Source organism: Oncorhynchus kisutch, linkage group LG26 (genome assembly GCF_002021735.2).
Source record: "Oncorhynchus kisutch isolate 150728-3 linkage group LG26, Okis_V2, whole genome shotgun sequence".
NCBI lineage: Eukaryota > Metazoa > Chordata > Actinopteri > Salmoniformes > Salmonidae > Oncorhynchus > Oncorhynchus kisutch.
In genome coordinates, this window is record NC_034199.2 from 2,243,447 (window position 1) to 2,254,793 (window position 11,347).

The following is an 11,347-nucleotide window of genomic DNA, read 5'->3' on the forward strand; positions in this document are numbered from 1 at the left end:
CAGGGAAGCCGTGAACTTGAACTTGACTCAGTCCTGAGCGGGGCTGGAGCCTTCTGTATGCCGAGACATGGTTAGGCGTATGAATGCGTGTCAATATCATTTATACAGTTGTGTTGATTTATTTCAATCAGTTGGGTATACTTTCTCTGACTGAGAATGTTGCTTTCTGGAATAGTTAGTGGATTGTATTATTTAGGCAACACAGGTTGAGAGTATGGCTACTTGAAACGATTTGAGTGGTTGCTGATGTCTGTGAATAAGACAGCCACGAGGGTTCATTGGTTACAGAACATCTGGCAGGTCCCGATAATCTTTGTACATACCCTCAGTGTATTTGCACTAATTCATAATTAGTAACCTAAACATGTATTTGCACTTAATGTATTATGTTTTTGACCATACAGGATTTTTTTTGTCTGCAGAAAATGTAATTGAGTTATGTGTGATGGTAGGGAGTGGCCCAAAAAATAAATCTGGTAATGTCATATCATGAGCGATGAACGAGTGCATGTTGATGCAGGTGGCGAGTAACTGAGGCAGCTTTCTCAGTCTGAGACCATGTGAAGAGGCTATCCCGTCATTGACTTACCTACAATTCTCTGTGGCATATACATAAGCTGCTTACGTTTCTCGGCAATCAAACAATGTTTCTTCCTACCCCGTTCCAGCTCGGTTGAATCATTCATTGAATCAAAGTTGAATGTTCAGATGTCTTAGACATGTTTTTGCATTACCCGGATATACTCTATAGCCTGAACTAATTAACTAGTGAGTGAACATGCCGTATTCTTTCGAATTATGCTTTTCAATTGATTCCCAATGCCATTTAAATGATAGACTTCGAGTAAATAATTGCTAATGGCACCTGGAAGTGCGGAAGATATGACTTGTGGGGAGCGGGAACATGTCAAAGATCAGACCCAGGCAGCTCGATGATGCCGCCTCTTCCTCAGCGCATGCTACTCTCAAATGAATCAATGCTGGAGAAGGATGAGCTGGGAGCAGAGGTGTCATGCAAAAAGGGGGTACAGGGGCATGTGCCCCCTTAGATTTGTCCTGTTAAAAAAACACTCCTAGCACCCTGGCAATCTCATACAGTTGGTATTAGCTAGCCCAGATGTGTTCCCAATCTCCCAACCTACGAACTAGCTTCAAGATAGAGCTTGTCTAACTGTTTTAGCTGGCATGCCTGTTGGTAGAGTTTAAATATGCTTCTCTACATCTCTGCTAAAATCTGAATAAAATGTTGAAAGGAATGTGTCTTATTCAGTACATTTAGTTATTGCTTGCTTTTCTATGCATAGAAGTATACATCTTTTGTACATCAATTAAACACGGGTATGGTTCTAGATTGCAGATTAAAGCTGTTTCAGGTGTTTCAAAATGCAGAATTTTCCAGTCTCCAGACCAGCCCCCAGTCACCCTCACATACAGTTAGAGCTTCAGAACCTGGCTTTAGGTGCTATTGATAGAGAGAAAACATGTTTTGGTTTCGTTTTGGCACCACTTACCCTACAGGCTAATCTGTCATTTGTGTGAGGTGTATAGGCTAATTATGTAGCCTAAATGGGATACATTTTTAAGCATTATTGCAACATTCAATAAACACGCTTATTCAGAGCTTAGAGTAAACAACTTTAGTACTTTACCCAAAGTAGCCCATGGGCTACGTATACACATACACATACACATTAATATTAGGCCTACACAATTTCCCCAAAGACAGACCATATATAGAACATTGAGAGCAGATGAATTCAACATAAGTCTAGTTATTAAAAAGTATAGGTCAGGGTATATGAATGTCTTTTTTAAATTCAGTTGCTCTCAGTGACAAGGGGCAGATACACAATTCAAATACTCAAGTCTGTGGGGAAAAGTTGTGTGTCTGTGTGTGTTTGTATTTGTGTAACGTGTGTTTGAGTGGGTGGGTGTGAGTATGGAAGTGAGAAAGGGGGTGGTATAGCAGATGTGGGTGGAAGTGTGTGTGCGCGGGTGGGAGGGTGTTTGTTGTAAGAATTATGTTCACGAGTTCGCTCGTACCTCTGCTCCAGGTACAGTCAAGAAGGATAGGAGGAGCAGAAATCAAACAATGAACTTCATATTGAGTAAAACAAATACAAAAACACAATATGCTACCTTGGAAAGGCATTAGGTTTATGATAAAAATGAATGCTTTATTCTGGGACATTGCTAACACAGGAGGTTGGTAGTACCTTAATTGGGGAGGACGGGCTCGTGTTAATGGCTGGAGCGGAATCTGTGGAATGGTATCAAATATAGCCAACACATGGTTTCCATGTTGTTTGATGCCATTCCATTTGCTCCATTCCAGCCATTATTATGAGCCGTTCTCCCCTTCAGCAGCCTCCACTGAACACTCAGGAACATAAACACTCATTGGGCTACTGCATATTGTCAATTTTATTGTATAGCACTAATTAACTTAATTTGATACCAATGAAAGACTTGGTAGGGCTACATGCTTTTTTACCAAAATCATTTTATGTATCTTGTGAAAGGAAATGTTTTTCACACATCCAATACGATTTAATCACTTACTTATTGTATTTCTTAAAATGTTCCAAAAAATCGCCATTGAGATAGAAGATCAAATGAAATTAGAAAAAAATTGAAATATAAAGCCATTTACAAACATTAAAGTAATTGAAGACATAAGCTCCCAAACAATTAAATTCTAAGCCATACCATTTGAGTTAGTTGGTGATATGGACATTAAGGAACTTGAAGCTCTCAAGCTGCTCCACTGCAGCCCCATCGATGAGAATGGGGGTGTGCTCGGTCCTCCTTTTCCTGTAGTCCACAATCATCTCCTTTTTATTGATCACGTTGACGGAGAGGTTGTTATTCTGGCACCACACGGCCAGGTATCTTACCTCCTCCCTATAGGCTGTTTCGTTGTTGTCGGTGATCGTTGTTGTGTCATCGGCAAACTTAATGATGGTGTTGGACTCTTGCCTAGCCGTGCAGTCATGAGTGAACAGGGAGTACAGGAGGAGACTGAGCACGAACCCCTGAGGGGTCCCTGTGTTGAGGATCAGCATAGCCAATGTGCTGTTATCTACCCTCTTTAGTATCTGGCGCCGACAGAGATGGCCGCCTCGCTTTGCGTTCTTAGGAAACTATGCAGTATTTCGTTTTTTTTGTATGATTTCTTACACTGTTACCCCAGGAAATCTTAAGTCTTATTACATACAGCCGGGAGTAACTATTGGATATAAGAGCAACGTCAACTTACCAACATTACAACCAGGAATACGACTTTCTCAAAGCGGATCCTCTGTTTGTTCCACCACCCAGGACAATGGATCGGATCCCATCCGTCGAACCAAAAAATCGCGGCGCCGCAGAAGGAGCAGATGGAGCGGTCTTCTGGTCAGGCTCCGTAGACGGGCACATCGCTCACCGCTCCCGAGTATACTACTAGCCAATGTCCAGTCTCTTGACAACAAGGTAGACGAAATCCGAGCAAGAGTTGCCTTCCAGAGAGACATCAGAGATTGTAACATTCTCTGTTTCATGGAAATATGGCTCACTCAGGATACGTTATCAAAGTCGACACAACCACCAGGTTTCTTCACGCATCACGCCAACAGAAACAAACATCTCTCTGGTAAGAAGAAGGGCGGGTGTGTATGCCTTATGATTAATGAGTCGTGGTGTGATCATAACAACATACAGGAACTCAAGTCCTTTTGTACCCCTGACCTAGAATTCTTTACAATCAAATGCATTATCTACCAACAGAATTGTCTTTGATATAATCACGGTCGTGTACATTCCCCACCAAGCAAACACCTCGACAGCCCTTAAAAAAATTAATTGGACTCTATGTAAACTGGAAACCACATATTCTGAGGCTGCATTTATTGTAGCTGGGGATTTTAACAAGGCTAATCTGAAAAAAAGGCTCCCTAAATTTTATCTGCATATCAAATGCCTGTTCACCCCGCTATCATCCAGAAGGCGAGGTCAGTACAGGTGCATCAAAGCTTGGACCGAGAGACTGAAAAACAGCTTCTATCTCAAGGCCATCAGACTGTTAAACAGCCATCACTAACATTGAGTGGCTGCTGCCAACATACTGACTCAAATCTCTAGCCACTTTAATAATAAAAATGGGATGTAATAAATGTATCACTAGTCACTTTAAACAATGGCACTTATATAATGTTTGCATACCCTACATTACTCATCTCATATGCAGAGTGGGGCAAAAAAGTATTTAGTCAGCCACCAATTGTGCAAGTTCTCCCACTTAAAAAGATGAGAGAGGCATGTAATTTTCATCATAGGTACACTTCAACTATGACAGACAAAATGAGAGAAAAAAATCCAGAAAATCACATTGTAGGATTTTTTATGAATTTATTTGCAAATTATGGTGGAAAATAAGTATTTGGTCAATAACAAAAGTTTATCTCAATACTTTGTTATATACCCTTTGTTGGCAATGACAGAGGTCAAACGTTTTCTGTAAGTCTTCACAAGGTTTTCACACACTGTTGCTGGTATTTTGGCCCATTCCTCCATGCAGATCTCCTCTAGAGCAGTGATGTTTTGGGGCTGTTGCTGGGCAACACAGACTTTCAACTCCCTCCAAAGATTTTCTATGGGGTTGAGATCTGGAGACTGGCTAGACCACTCCAGGACCTTGAAATGCTTCTTATGAAGCCACTCCTTTGTTGCCCGGGCGGTGTGTTTGGGATCATTGTCATGCTGAAAGACCCTGCCACGGTTCATCTTCAATGCCCTTGCTGATGGAAGGAGGTTTTCACTCAAAATCTCACAATACATGGCCCCATTCATTCTTTCCTTTACATGGATCAGTCGTCCTTGTCCCTTTGCAGAAAAACAGCCCCAAAGCATGATGTTTCCACCCCCATGCTTCACAGTAGGTATGGTGTTCTTTGGATGCAACTCAGCATTCTTTGTCCTCCAAACACAACGAGTTGAGTTTTTACCAAAAAGTTATATTTTGGTTTCATCTGACCATATGACATTCTCCCAATCTTCTTCTGGATCATCCAAATGCTCTCTAGCAAACTTCAGACGGGCCTGGACATGTACTGGCTTAAGCAGGGGGACACGTCTGGCACTGCAGGATTAGAGTCCCTGGCGGCATAGTGTGTTACTGATGGTAGGCTTTGTTACTTTGGTCCCAGCTCTCTGCAGGTCATTCACTAGGTCCCCCAGTGTGGTTCTAGGATTTTTGCTCACCGTTCTTGTGATCATTTTGACCCCACGGGTGAGATCTTGCGTGGAGCCCCAGATTGAGGGAGATTATCAGTGGTCTTGTATGTCTTCCATTTCCTAATAATTGCTCCCACAGTTGATTTCTTCAAACTAAGCTACCTATTGCAGATTCAGTCTTCCCAGACTGGTGCAGGTCTACAATTTTGTTTCTGGTGTCCTTTGACAGCTCTTTGGTCTTGGCCATAGTGGAGTTTGGAGTGTGACTGTTTGAGGTTGTGGACAGGTGTCTTTTATACTGATAACAAGTTCAAACAGGTGCCATTAATACAGGTAACGAGTGGAGGACAGAGGAGCCTCTTAAAGAAGAAGTTACAGGTCTGTGAGAGCCAGAAATCTTGCTTGTTTGTAGGTGACCAAATAATTATTTTCCACCATAATTTGCAAATAAATTCATAAAAAATCCTACAATGTGATTTTCTGGATTTTTTTCTAAGTTTGTCTGTCATAGTTGAAGTGTACCTATGATGACAATTACAGGCCTCTCTCATCTTTTTAAGTGGGAGAACTTGCACAATTGGTGGCTGACTAAATACTTTTTTTGCCCCACTGTATATACTGTACTCTATAGCATCTACTGCATCTTGCCTATGCCGTTTGGCCATCGCCCATCCATATATTTTTATGTTCATATTCTTATTCATTCCTTTACACCTGTTTTTATAAGGTAGTTGTTGTGAAATTGTTGGATTACTTGTTAGATATTACTGCATGGTCAGAAGTAGAAGCACAAGCATTTCGCTACACTCACATTAACATCTGCTAACCATGTGTTTGTGACCAATAACTTTTGATTTGGTTTGATTTGACCACCTGGGGGCGGCCCGTCAGGAAGTCCAGGATCCAGTTGCAGAGGAGGGTGCTTAGTCACAGGGTCCTTAGCTTATGGATGAGCTTTGAGGGCACTATGGTGTTGAACTCTGAGGTGTAGTCAATGAATAGCATTCTCACATAGGTGTTCCCTTCATCCAGGTGGGAAAGGGCAGTGTGGAGTGAAATAGAGATTGCATCATTTGTGGATCTGTTGGGGCAGTATACAAATTGGAGTGGGTCTAGGGTTTCGGGGATAATGGTGTTGATGTGAAACATGACACACATCAGCACCGGAGAGCATGATCACACAATCTTCCAGAACAGCTGGTGTTTTCATGCATGTTTCAGTGTTATTTGGCTCGAAGCCAACATAGAAGTAGTTTAGCTCATCTGGTAGGCTCGAATTAATGGGCAGCTCTCGGCTATGCTTCCCTTTGTGATCTGTTATGGTTTGTAAGCCCTGCAACATCCAACGAGCATCAGAGCCAGTGTAGTACGATTCGATCTTAATCCTGTATTGATGCTTTGCCTGTTTGATTGTTCATTGAGGGCATAGCAGGGTTTCTTATAGGCTTCCAGGTTAGAGTCCCGCTGCTTGAAAGCGGCAGCTCTAGCATTTAGCTCAGTGTGGATGTTGCCTGTAATCCATGGCTTCTGGTTGGGGTATGTACGTACGGTCACTGTGGGGATGACGTAATCTATGCACTTATTGATGAAGCCAATTACTGATGTGGTGTACTTCTCAATGCCATCGGCAGAATCCTGGAACATTTTCCAGTCTGCGCTAGCAAAACAGTCCTGTAGATTAGCATCTGCTTCATCGGACCACTTTTTTATTGATCTAGTCACTGGTGCTTCCTGCTTTAATTTTTGCTTGTGAGAAGGAATCAGGAGGATAGAATTATGGTCAGATTTGTGTAAGACCATTAACTTCACTAGGGTAGGGGGCAGCATTCGGAATTTTGGATGAAAAGCGTGCCCAAATTAAACTGCCTGCTACTCAGGATATGCAGATAATTAGTAGATTTGGATAGAAAGCACTCTAAAGTTGTCAAAACTGTTAAAATATGTCTGTGAGTATAACAGAACTGATATGGCAGGCAAAAACCCGAGGAAAATCCATCCAGGAAGTACTATTATTTTGAAAGGCTGTTTTTCCATTGAAAGCCATACAAAGACTTTAGGACCCAGTTCACAAGCTCTGAAGCTTCCTCTACGTTTGTCTTTAGGCATTGTTTCAGGCTTTTACTCTGAAAAATGAGGGAGGTACAGCACTTTCAATCAGTGGAGAGTGGAAATTTCCATTCATCAGCCTGATTGGGAAAGAGCCTTTCTTGTTTCTCCTTTCCTATTGACGAAGCTTTTGTCCAGTTGAAATATTATTTATTATTTATGACAAAAACAACCGGAGGATTGATTTTAAACATCGTTTGGCATGTTTCTACTAACTTTTATCTTACCTTTTAAAAACTTTTCGTCTGGACTTAGTGCACGCGCTTGTGCAGGGATCTGGGCCTGTTCGTGAGAAAGCAGTATATCGTTCGCGTCAGTCTCGTTAAAGGAAAAAAAGGATTCTGCCAGTCAGTGGTGAGTAATCGCAGTCCTGATGTCCAGAATTGTTTTCTGTCATAAGAAACGGTTGCAGCAACATTATGTACATAATATGCAAAAAAAGTCCACTTTGCGCCTGTCCCACTCCCTGACGTGGGGTACTCCTGACTTGGTGTCTCTCCTCTCTTGGATCTCTACCTCCAAATTCTTCAGTACATAATAAGTAAAAAAATAAGTTACAAAAAACGCAAATAAACGAACATAAAAACACAATCGGTTGGGGGCAGGTAAAACGTCTGCCTTCTTCATCGGCGCCATCTTGGTGGTATTTACAGTGTTTGTGCTCCACTGGTTGACCTTTTCTCATGGCAACTGGCCACTGATCTTGCTGCTGTGGTTGCACACTGCAGTATTTTGCCTAACAGATATGGGAGTTTATCTGTTTGATTTGTTTTAAATGATTTGTGGGCCTGTGTGAAGTGTAGGAAATATGTTCCTCTTATATAATCAAACATCTGGCAGGAGATTTGGAAGTGCAGCTCAGTTTCCACCTTCTTTTGTGGGCAGTATACACATAGCCTGTCTTCTCTCGAGAGCCAGGTTTGCCTATGGCAGCTTCTCTCAATAGCAAGGCTATTCCAACTGAGTTTGTAGCCTACATAGTTAAGGATTTCTTTATTTTGGGTCAGTCACAGAGGTCAGGTATTACATTTCGTTTTTTGGTGGATTCTTTCCAGTGTGGCAAATTGTGTTGCTGTCTTGGGGCTATGTGGAGTCTGTTTGTGAACAGAGCCCCAGAACCAGCTGCTGAGGGGACATCTTCTCTAGGTTAATCTCTCTGTAGGTAAGAACTTTGTGGTGGATTGCGTGGGCATTTCTTCCTTTTAGGTGTAGAATTTAACAGCTCTTTTCTAGATGTTGATAGCTATCGTTTAAAGTCCTAATTATGGTCTGCATGCACTGTTTGGGGTTTTGCGTTGAAGTACAGTACCAGACAAAGGTTTAGACACACCTACTCATTCAAGGGTTTTTCTTTATTTTGACTATTTTCTACATTGTAGAATAATAGTGAAGACATCTTAACTATGAAATAACCATATGGAATCATGTAGTAACTAAAAAAGTGTTAAACAAATTAAAATCTATTTTCTATTTTAGATTCTTCGAAGTAGCCACCCTTTGCCTTGAAGACAGCTTTGCACACTCTTGGCATTCTCTCAACCAGTTTCACCTGGAATGCTTTTCCAACAATCTTGAAGGAGTTCCCACATATGCCGAACCATTGTTGGCTGCTTTTCCTTCACACTGTGGTCCAACTCATCCCAAACCATCTCAAATAGGTTGAGATTGGGTGATTGTGGAGGCCAGGTCATCTTATGAAGCACTCCACCACTCTCCTTCTTGGTCAAATAGTCCTTACACAGCCTGGAGGTGTGTTTGGTTCATTGTTCTGTAGAAAAACAAATGATAGCCCCACTATGCGCAAACTAGATGGGTTGGCGTATCGCTGCAAAATGCTGTTGTAGTGATGCTGGTTAAGTGTGCCTTGAATTCTAAATAAATCTTCAACAGTGTCACTAGCAACGCACCCCCACACCATCACACCACCTCCACCATGCTTCACGGTGCAAACCACACATGCAGAGATCATCCATTCACCTACATTGCATCTCACAAAGACACAGCAGTTGGAAACAAAAATCTACATTTTTTTCATTTTTTTTTTCAACATAGTACCAAGAACCTGCCTGTCTCCCACTTTTCTTGCACTTTTTACACTCTGTAGTGTGTGAAACTACACAATGTTATTAAAATACATTATTTTGAAACATTATTTCGATACGAGTATTTTCCCACACTCTAATCCAGTTAGGTGCAAATAGGAGGAGGGACATAGCAAATAAATAGCAAATAAATAGCAAACAAATAAATAAATATTTGTGGCTCCTTACCACAATCAATCAGTATGGCAAACATAATCTCTGCTCAGAGGACCTGAGAAATAATTTTTGCAGAGAGAGAAGCTAGTGTGGAAGGAACGAAGATGAAGAATTGTCCAAATATGAGGATCATGTCTCTGACAATTCTGTTGAAAGAAGTGGATGAGATTGACCCTCAAAAGCCTGTCACCAACCAGCTCATCAGCAGCATGCAGGAGGAGAAATATGGATGTTAAAAAATGCTAAAATTGAATGGTCCTCTTGCCCAAGAAATGAGCCACCCAGCATGGATGCCAATGTGATAAGGATGTTATAGAAGAGAGATGGAAGGAGATGGATCAAACTCATTTACATGCACAGTTTGTGGTTCTTATCAATTTTCGCCTAAAATGACAAAATCAAATCTAATTGCCTGTAGCTCAGGATCTGAAGCAAGGATATGCATACACTTGATACCATAGTCACAATTTAGATTTTGGCAACTAGATGACAGCAGTGTATCTGCAAAGTTTTACACTGATTCAATGAACCATTGCATTTCTGTTCAAAATGTTGTATCAAGACGGCCCAAATGTGCCTAATTGGTTTATTAACACATTTTCAAGTGCAAAACTGTGCACTCTTCTCAAACAATAGCATGGTATTATTTCACTGTAAGAGCAACTATAAATTGGAGAGTGCAGTTAGATTAACAAGAATGTAAGCTTTCTGCCCATATCAGATACAGTTGAAGTCAGACATTTACATACACCTTAGCCAACTACATTTAAACTCAGTTTTTCACAATTCCTGACATTTAATCCTATTAAACATCCCCTGTCTTAGGTCAGTTAGGATCACCACTTTATTTTAAGAATATGAAATGTCAGAATAATAGTAGAGAGAATTATTAATTTCAGCTTTTCTTTCTTTCATCACATTCACAGTGGTTCAGAAGTTTACATACACTCAATTAGAATTTAGTAGCATTGCCTTTCAATTGTTAAACATTTCGGATAGCCTTCCACAAGCTTCCCACAATAAGTTTGGTGAATTTTGGCCTATTCCTCTTGACAGAGCTAGTGTAACTGAGTCAGGTTTGTAGGCCTCCTTGCTAGCACACACTTTTTAAATTCTGCCCACAAATTTTCTATGGGATTGAGGTCAGGGCTTTGTGATGGCCACTCCAATACCTTGACTTTGCTGTCCTTAAGCCGTTTTTCCACAACTTTGGAAGTACGCTTGGGGTCATTGTCCATTTTGTAGACCCACTTCCGACCAAGCTTTACCTTCCTGACTGATGTCTTGAGATGTTGCTTCAATATATCCACATACTTTTCCACCCTCATGATGCAATCTATTTTGTGAAGTGCACCAGTCCCTCCTGCAGCAAAGCACCCCCACAACATGATGCTGCCACCTGCGTGGTTCACGGTTGGGATGGTGTTCTTCGGCTTGCAAGCCTCCCCCTTTTTCCTTCCAAACTGTATGGTCATTACGGCCAAACATTTCTAATTATGTCTCATCAGACCAGAGGACATATCTCCAAAAAGTACAAATTTTGTCCCCATGTGCAGTTGCAAAACGTAGTCTGGCTCTTCCTTGCTGAGTGGCCTTTAAGGTTATGTCGATATAGGATTCGTTTAGCTGTGGAGATAGACACTTTTGTACCTGGTTCCTCCAGCATCTTCACAAGGTCCTTTGCTGTTGTTCTGGGATTGATTTACACTTGTCAAACCAATGTGCGTTCATCTCTAGGAGACAGAAGGCACAGAAGGCCTTCCTGTGCG